Here is a 9,903-nt window from a genome sequence, read left to right as displayed (position 1 = left end):
TGTGCTCTCTCAGCACGCTTAGGAGCAGCTGCTCCTAATCACCTGTCAAGGAAGAAGAGATAATTATTGGCAAAGTATCATCTATTCCAAGATAGGCATATTTTAAATGGTTAGGCAAGGGTTTAAGTTCTAGCACTGGGAATTGTGTCAAAGATGGCACTGGTTTTGTCGCACTAGTGCCCAACTCCTCATAGTAGCGAGCCTTGATTTCTGACACATTCTCCACATATTCTTCCTCGGGCTCATCATCATCACTCCAATCGTCCAAATCCCTAAGGACTGATTCCATTATATCCACACCTGCTTTCTCCTCCACAGACTCAGAGATAAGCTCATCAATAATATCAATGGTGTAACAGGATTTGCCATCATCAAATTTCTTTATGGCATCATAAACATTAAAAGTTATTTGTTCATCCATAACTCTTAAAGTGAGCTTACCTTGTTCCAAATCTATTAATGATTTACCTGTCGCAAGGAATAGTCTGCCAAGGATCATGGGCACCTCTCTGTCCTCCTCCATCTTCAGGACTATGAAGTCGACTGGAAATATGAATTTGTCTACCTTCACCAGGACATTCTCGACAATCCCCTTTGGATATTTGATACTCATCCTCCATGAGGGTGGCGGTTTAAGTGCATTATTCTCATTCCTCCATGAGAAATTAAGATGATTACGCCACCCTGGATTGTAAGTGTTCGAATAAGGTCCTTAATTACCCCGTTGGAAGTTGTTGACAAAGTTCACTTGCTCTCCATTGGGTGAAGCTGAGGGATTTCCAAACATGCATTCAAGAGTCGAATGTGGTCCTGAACACAACTCACAAAAAGTAACCTAATTAGTATTAAAAGAATGGGCTGAGGTGAGTTTACTTACCTGGGTAGTGAAAGCTAAAATCTGGGTTGTCAAATTAGCAATAGTGTCCATGTCATTTACTGATGCCACTCTTGATTTGCTTCTCTCATTCTGCCAATTATGTGCACTGGAGGCCATCTCTTCTATCAAAGCACTTGCTTCATTATAATTCTTACCCATCAGTGCGCCTCCTGTTGCAGCATCTACTAGTGACCTCAATGTATCATCCAGGCTAAGATAAAAGAGCTCAATTAGGAGATTATCTGGCAATCCGTGATGTGGGCACTTTCGGATTGCCTCCTTGAATCTCTCCCACGCCTCATAAAGTGATTCACCACTGAATTTGGTGAAGTTAGTGATTTCGTTCCTCAATCTTGCAGTCCTAGCTGGTGGGAAAAATCTCCTGAGAAACTTAGATGGGAGGTCGGCCCAGGTAGTGATGGACTCTTGTGGCAGTGAATTGAACCAGGCTCTCGCTTTATCCCTAAGTGAGAAAGGAAAAAGCTGTAATCGAATAACATCATCAGTGACATTATTCATCTTTACTGTGTTACAATATTAGAGGAATCCTGCAATATGCTCATCAGGACTCTCGTTGGGATATCCTCCAAACTGATTTGATTGAACCATCTGGATGAGTGCCGCCTTCAGTTCAAAGTTATTAGTTGGAATAGTAGGCCTTCTGATCGCAAAACCCATAATTTTAGGTACTGCATAGTCTCGAAGTGCTCTGGCAGCACCTTGTATCTGGCGGTTAATGTCATCATCTGCCATCTCAACTGCGTGCAATTCTTTCCGTCTTCTGTTCTCTCTTCTCAACCGATGCAAGGTATGCTCTATCTCAGGATCTAATGGTAGAAGTTCAGCACTTCTACTCCTGTGCATAGAATACCTGCAAAGAGAACAAGAAATAAACACACAGTAAAGTGCGCCTAAATTAACAATGGAACTAAAGGTGGTCTAATATTAAATTATTCCCCGGAAACGGCGTCAAAAACTTGATCCGCTATGAATATATATATATATATAGATAAGCGCGAATTCTACCAACAAGTGCACTGGGTCTGATCAAGTAATATAGTAATGAATAGAGTGTCGATTCCACGAGAATTAATTAAGTACTAAACCTATATTAGATTCTATTATTATTTAGGCAATCAAATTGAGAGAAATAACTAATTAACTACTAATCAACCTAAATTGTCACAAAGAGCGAAAAGAGAATTGTATGAAAATATATCAATTGAAAGTAGGAAAAACAGAATCCACCCTAGTTTCACTAATCAGATTGCCATCATGTTATATAGATTAATAGCTATGTGGTTATTCAAGTGAGTTTATCAAGCCTTTAAAATTAAAATCTTAAACCCCTAATTAATCAATCAGCTCCCGCATTAATCCCTGGATAATCTCTAATTAAACTAATTAACACAGCTTCCGCATTTAACTAATTAGTCTAATCAAGAATTCCTAACAAACCCTATATCAACTCCTGTATCGATAGTGTTTCTAACAATTATAACCAATTAAGAATAAAATTGAAATTATAGGAATTGCAATCATGAATCATCCACACATCTATTAATCTTAAAACATGGCGACAATCATCATATTAGCTACCTAGGGTTTCATCATATTCCCACAAGAGAAGCTTAGAACATCATGGAATTGAAAACACAATTATAATTCAAAGGAGTCATCGCAATAAAATTCATATTCAGCAGTAAACTCAAGATATTGAATCCTAAAACAAAAACCCAATAATTCCTTTAAGGAATAGTCGCTTCCACAATTCTTCGCTTCAAATCAATTGATCCCAGTGACGGCTCCATACAAGACTCTCTTCAAAAACTCTGTAGGTTAAAAGAATGGTGAAAGATGGCTGTTCCCCCCTAGGGTTTCCTAATCTTGTTATAAGGAGTATTTATATCCAAAACAAAAAAATATTTCCGAAAGATATAGGCTGACTCCAAATTGCGCAAAACTTCTCAATATTGCTCGTAATTCCATCTAAGTCCTCAAGACCTACAATATCAAATTACACATAATTAAGCATTAATTCTTATTATTTCTATAAAATTACTAATAATTTAACGTGAATTGCACAATAAAATATGAGTATAATGTGCCCTTATCATGGAGCTTCAAGGAACCAAAATTCTCTTGCCAAGCAATTCACAACAAAGTGTTTCAAGTGCAACCAGCCGGGTCATCGATCGAGTGATTGTCCTCAGCGAAAGGCAACTTTGGTGGAGCATGAGGAAGATGTTGAAGATGTGTTTTGCGATCCTGAGGAAGAGGAAGAATACAGCGGTGATGATCAATATGAGCAGACATACATGGTTCGAAAGTTGATGCTCGCACCTAAGCAAGAAGACCAATCCCAGAGAAACAAGCTATTTCGTACTAGGTGCAAAATTCATTCACGCACTTTCAACTTGATTATTGACAGCAAAAGTCAAGAGAATATCATAGGAAGAGCTGTGGTTAAGAAGCTAGAGTTGCCAGTTGAGAAGCACCCAAATCCTTATTCGATTGGTTGGATAAAGTCAGTGGGTGATATCCGAGTGACCGAACGATGCAAGGTTCCTTTCTCCATTGGTGTACGGACCTGAATGTGAACTCTCGTCGGGGCCCGCATCGCGCGCTTTTAGATCGCGCGGCTTGGGAGTGTCTACCTTCCTGTGGGGACGCGTGACGGACACGCATGAGAAAGAGTCGCCACTTATCATTTTACGACCCGAAAGTCGAGGGCCAATAAGTTACCCGGGGTCTAGGGGTATGGAATACCTAGTTATTGTTAAGGCATTGGTCTGTGCGGAACCGAAAAGTCCGTGTTCGGGGGTTCATGTTACTTGCGGACCTATATCTCGCACACCCTTTCGGTACTCTGATTTGCTAGGTTTGCATGTTTTATTATTTACCGCATGAATTAAGTTGCACTCGGCTCGCACGTTTTGACACCGAAGATTCGGTGAACTAAACGATGTCAGTGGAGAAGCCGAGAGAGAAGTAAACCCGTGTGTTGGGGAATTGATTCACAATCTTGCGTTACAGTTCATCAAACCATGGAGATTGAATCACTGCGTGAACCAGAACCGCGAGTTCTTGGGTTTACTTTTCTTTGGGCAAGCATTAGACCGATTCGATTAATTCGACTCTCAGACCATTCGCTTACCGACTGGAATTCTTACAGTATGAATGTACATAATAAAATCCGCACAATGCTCTCGAAAATAATAAATACAAATTACAAGTGGCTGAATTCTAGTCGACTCGCATTCGGTTATTATTCCGCTCTAACTCACCGTGAGTTTAGGGAAACACCGAAAAATTGAAATTCAAGCGCTCTCACTGAATAGGGCGTTGGACCTGGTGAGTGTTGATTAGGGCGTTGAACCCTGTGATCGATGATTAGGGCATTGAACCCTAATATTATTCGGCCTAGGGATCAAGCTCGACCCACATGGCAAACAAGTGCGGAAAGATAACAAGCAGCAAGAAAATAACAAACAATGTGTTTGTATTCACCGAATGTACGTGGATTAGCAAGTTTATTAATCCTGGGTATTTTGGCATGCAAATCCTACCCTAAACAAACAAACGCATGCCAATGTTTTAGCATTCGGCTTTGGTTTGAGAACCTGACATGTCGGGTGTTCGTAGTCAAGTTTCGTGTATGTGGATTGCTTTTACAGTGATTCGGTGTTGTGACACTGAATTACCACTAAACTAACCCAACTCGTGTTTTGACTCTAGATTTCGAACCTAGAGTTCCACCTAACCATTTTCTAGCGTTTGGTTAGATCGAATGAAATGATTAGTCAGGTAATTTTATTTTTGATACAAAATACCCAACTGACACCTTAAACTGCACTAGGATGTCAACAAATCACAAAATAATGTTCTTGCCCTTGATTTGAAAATTTATTTTCAGAAAAGGGAAACAACACCATACGGATTTGAAAGTATGAGGGTTTTGAAAAGGGCATTAATACCGTTTTGTAATTCGTCGACGCGAGTTACAAATTAATGTCCAGTTCGTGCAAAGTTGTTTAAATTGAATGAATTAACCGTGTGAGCGTCCCGATTAACCCGTTCATGGAATTAATGCTTAAGGTTATCGCCGAATGCATTAATTGTGAAAACGATTCGTGACTCAACGACCAAGATGGTTCCGTAAGGATCGAGGATATTTGGTCCAATGATCGAAACTACCCTCGTAATCTAATGGACCCGAATGAGTCATCGATATCCCGAATCCATGCATGTTTTGCTTGGAAAAGACATTTTCATGCGATATTGCGACAATAATGTAAATTGCAAATTACACGAAATCCGAAAACAGACTTAAAACGGGGAGAGGAAGCCTCATGCAACCCGAATAAGCCCATGAAACTCTCGGCCACTACTTCTTGGCGAGAGAGCCGAGAGGTCCCATGGCCCGAATAGGGTTCCGCGAGTTTTCCCCGTCTCATTTCGAATCATTTCTCGCATGCTCAAGCGACAAACACGATAAATGACACGATTAAATTAAAGTTAGTATTGCCATGATTTGAATAACGCATTCGAACATGTAAACATGCGCAAACATATTATTTAAGGAATCAATAAAACAATACCGACTTCATGCACATGGGAAAATACGATGAAACTCGGGAATCAAACTTGGATTGGGCCAAGAAGATCGTTCCTTGCCCGAAAAGAGCAAGAGAGCATTCGGTCACCTCCTTTAGAGTGTGACCCGTGAGCTCCATGCCTTAACCGGGCCGGGATATTCGTTTTGACTATGATCCAAGTGTTTCTCGACATGTTAGCACGTTAATCAAGGATGAACATGCATGGCATGATGTAAAAATGCATAAAAATATAAACTTGCAAATGAAACATGCTTAACACAACTTGTAACTCCGTAAACATGCAAGAAATGTAAAAGACATAACTTCTATAAGTTGAGAATGTTATACCTAGCCTTGGGATACAAGGAAAGAGTCGGAGAAGTGGTCAAGAGTTGGGTGACTCGGTTGAACGCTTGGAAGGGTGCTTAGGTGCAAAGGATGCACGTTCGGACAAGGATGGGCGTGGAGCTAGCGTAAGCAAGCGCGCGGGGTGCGAGGCTGGTGTACGCGGGTGTGCGGGGCGCGAGTAGGCGTGCGGGCACGTGAGAGCGCACGACTGGTGAGCGTGCGCGAGGGCGCGCGGCTGTGCTCGGGTTTTGTTCACCCGAGAGCACGGTCTTCGCCCGAAATGAAGAAATCAACCTGAAATGATGAGCAAATGACTTTAAACAAAAAATCTAAATTCATAAATGAACTCCTTGGGTCCAAAACATGTGGTCCATGAAATTTGAAATTTTTTTAACTCAAGTCGGAATGATGAACATCGGCTTCCGACTTAAGAACTCAAAGCTTTCTTCAAGTTTTCTTCGATTTTTCTCTCTTCGTTTTAAAAGCAAATGCTCTTAACCCTCATGCTTAGCAAATTTCGGCCAACTAATGAGGATGAGGATGAATGTGGACCATGCAATCTTGATGAAGAAGAGCCAAGAAGCATTAATGAGCATTGATGAAGCTTGAGTGTTGTCTTGGAAGACTTGGAGATATTTTCATGCAAGAGTACAAGAGAAGCTTGGTCTTGGCAAGGGAAGAGTTGCCCTTGGGCAATTCATGGGTCCCACGGCCGAAGAGGAGAAACCGGGAGAAAGCTCGGGTCTCGATTAATCACGCATTCGAAGCTCGTGGTTCGAATTGAACGTCGAATTATCGATATACGCGAGAAAACGGATCTAATGAGCCCAAGATTGGCATTTTTCGTGAAAAATTGCCAAATGTCTGTATGAGGCTCGGAAGCCGATTTTGCTTATTTTAAGCATTCAGAGTGAGGTTACCCACTTCTGTCAGTATATCTTGTATCTGAATCCCACGCTGGTCATTTTGACATAAATTGTCAAATAACTTGGGCACTTGACCCTTAAGCCCGTAATGCAAATATGGAGCCGGAGATGTCCTAGAAGGCCGAAACTGGATTTCTCATATTGCTTTCTGAGTTGCTTGGGCGATCCGTATTTGTCGAGATTGGGCCTCTAAGGACATGAAAAGTGCATCTGAGACCCTTAAAGCACTGCTCGGGGGGTCTAGATGAGTTGTGTGATTCATTTCGACGATTCCACATTGAGCCTTAAGATGGCTAGCACTGTGTAAGGTAGGCATCTGGCGTCAAGTTTCCCCAAAGAAGACCTCTGGATATGGATTTCCACTGAAAATGGCCTTTTGTGCTCCTCAGAGGTTACTCGGGAAACCGAAAAGGGTTTTGCTGTCTGATTTGCCCAATTGCGTCTGTCCATTGGAGTTTTCGGAGCAATACAGGGTTAACTTCGTTTGCCGTTATTCTATCTGACCAGTCTTCGGTTATGCTCTTCCGAAAAGGGGTATGCCCGTTTTGCCGTTCGGAAGTCATTTGAAGTGTCTGTGCGGCTTCCAAAAGACAATCTGAAGCACTGCTCGTGCTCTATATGCTTGTGGGGCATGGCTGCATTGACATTTCAAATTAACATTTCTCTGAGAAACCGGCATTTTTGGACTTCCACTGAAATGTTTTCTGTATACAAAAAGTTGTACTGTATAGAGCAGATGATTTGCGAAATGCGTTTGAAGAAACTTTTCATATGTTTGGCGATGATGTGGATTTTTGAAGTCCAATATTGGCTATCTTTCGATGGACAAGCGAACTATCGAAAAATAGGACTGTCCATGTGATATGCTGAAAATGCCGGTTTTGGACGTTGTTGAGTTCTCTAGTCATTATGTTCCCTTTTGGTGATCGCTGGAGTCCTTCTATCGTATGTATATGTCATCTCCTCAATTTTGCCGACTTGAGGATGAATAGTGATTTCTTGTTTTATCGAGCCGTTTTTTGTATTCCTGCTCAAGTAATAGTTTGGATCACTGTTAATATGTATTGTTTGACTTGATGAGCCAAAATGGAGTACTGACAGCTTACCCTTCTTTGGTTGGATGCTCGGATAGAAGACTTGGCCAAAGATTTGAAGAAGAACCCCGTTTTGGCCCCCGGTAGTTACCACGGCACCTTCACTGGCAATTTCCTCTCCTCATATTTGGATTGTGTCGAGGAGGAAGTTGAGGCTTGAAGTAAGTTGATAGACAAGTAATATGATAAGGGCATATTATTCTAATATTTTATTGTGCAATTCATGTTAAATTATTATTAATTTAATAGAAATTATAAGAATTTGGTGCTTAATTATGTGTAATTTGATATTGTAGGTCTTTGAGGACTTAAATGGAATTACGAGCAATATTGAGGAGTTTTGCGCAATTTGGAGCCAGCCTATATCTTTCGGAAATCTTTTTTTGTTTTGGATATAAATACTCCTCATAACAAGAATAGGAAACCCTGGGGGGAGAGAGCCATCTTTCACTATTCTTTTAACCTAGAGAGTTTTTGGAGAGAGTCTTGTCTGGAGCCGTCACCTAGATCAATTGATTTGAAGCGAAGAATTGTGGAAGAGACAATTCCTTAAAGGAATTGTTGGGTTTCTGTTTTAGGATTCAATATCTTGCGTTTACTACTGAATATGAATTCTATTGCAATGACTCCTTTGAATTATAATTGTGTTTTCAATTCCATGATGTTCTAAGCTTCTCTTGTAGGACTATGATGAAACCCTAGGTAGCTAATATGATGATTGTCGCCATGCTATAAGATTAATAGATGTGTTAATGATTCATGATTGCAATTCCTATAATTTCAATTTTAATTCTTAATTGGTTATAATTGTTGGAAACACTATTGATATGGGAGTTGATATAGTGTTTGTTAGGAATTCTTGTTTAGACTAATTAGTTAAATGCGAAAGCTGCGTTAATTAGTTTAATTAGAGATTATCCAGGGATTAATGCAATGTTTCTAGTTAGTTATTCGCTAAGACATTAGGGATAATTAATTTAGGGCATTAGACAATCATAGCACTGGAAGGTGTATGATTATAATTTAGAGTCCACTATTAATTAGAGATGCGAGAGCTGATTGATTAATTAGGGGTTTAAGATTTTAATTTTAAAGGCTTGATAAACTCACTTGAATAACCACATAGCTATTAATCTATATAACATGATGGCAATCTGATTAGTGAAACTACGGTGGATTCTGTTTTTCCCACTTTCAATTGATATATTTTCATACAATTCTCTTTCTGCTCTTTGTGACGATTTAGGTTGATTAGTAGTTAATTAGTTAATTCTCTCAATTTGATTGCTTAGATAATAATAGAATCTAATATAGGTTTAGTACTTAATTAATCCTCGTGGGATCGACACTCTATTCATCACTATATTACTTGATCTGACCCAGTATACTTGCTGGTAGAATTCGCACTTATTTTTATATATATTTGCAGTGGATCAAGTTTTTGGCGCCGTTGCCGGGGATTAACTTAATATTAGACCACTTTTAGTTCTATTGTTAATTTAGGCGCACTTTACTGTGTGTTTATTTCTTGTTCTCTTTGCAGGTATTCTATGCGCAGGAGTAGAAGTGCTGAACTTCTACCATTAGATCCTGAGATAGAGCGTACCTTGCATCGGTTGAGAAAAGAGAACAGAAGAAGGGAAGAATTGCAGGCAGTTGAGATGGCAAACGATGACATCAACTGCCAAATACAGGGTGCTGCCAGAGCACTTCGAGACTATGCAGTACCTACTATTATGGGTTCTGCGATAAGAAGGCCCACTATTCCAGCTAATAACTTTGAACTGAAGCCGGCACTCATCCAGATAGTTCAATCAAATCAGTTTGGAGGATATCCCAATGAGAGTCCTGATGAGCATATTGCAGGATTCCTCCAATACTGTAACACGATAAAGATGAATAATGTCACTGATGATGTTATTAGATTACAGCTTTTTCCTTTCTCACTTAGGGATAAAGCGAGAGCCCGGTTCAACTCACTGCCATAAGAGTCCATCACCACCTGGGCCGACCTTTCATATAAGTTTCTCAGGAGATTTTTCCCACCAGCTAGGACTGCA

General features: G+C 40.2%; 1 non-coding gene across 1 annotated transcript; it reads left to right on the top strand.

The window, feature by feature from the left end:
* The first annotated feature begins 1,124 nt into the window (after positions 1 to 1,124).
* LOC116202124 lies at positions 1,125 to 1,231 on the top strand. Its single transcript, XR_004156006.1, has one exon. It is a non-coding gene; the product is annotated as a small nucleolar RNA R71 (small nucleolar RNA).
* Positions 1,232 to 9,903: the final 8,672 nt, after the last annotated feature.

This window comes from Punica granatum, chromosome 3, assembly GCF_007655135.1.
Source record: "Punica granatum isolate Tunisia-2019 chromosome 3, ASM765513v2, whole genome shotgun sequence".
Lineage (NCBI taxonomy): Eukaryota > Viridiplantae > Streptophyta > Magnoliopsida > Myrtales > Lythraceae > Punica > Punica granatum.
Note: the sequence above shows the minus strand (reverse complement) of the source record. Positions and strands in the feature narration are given on the sequence as shown.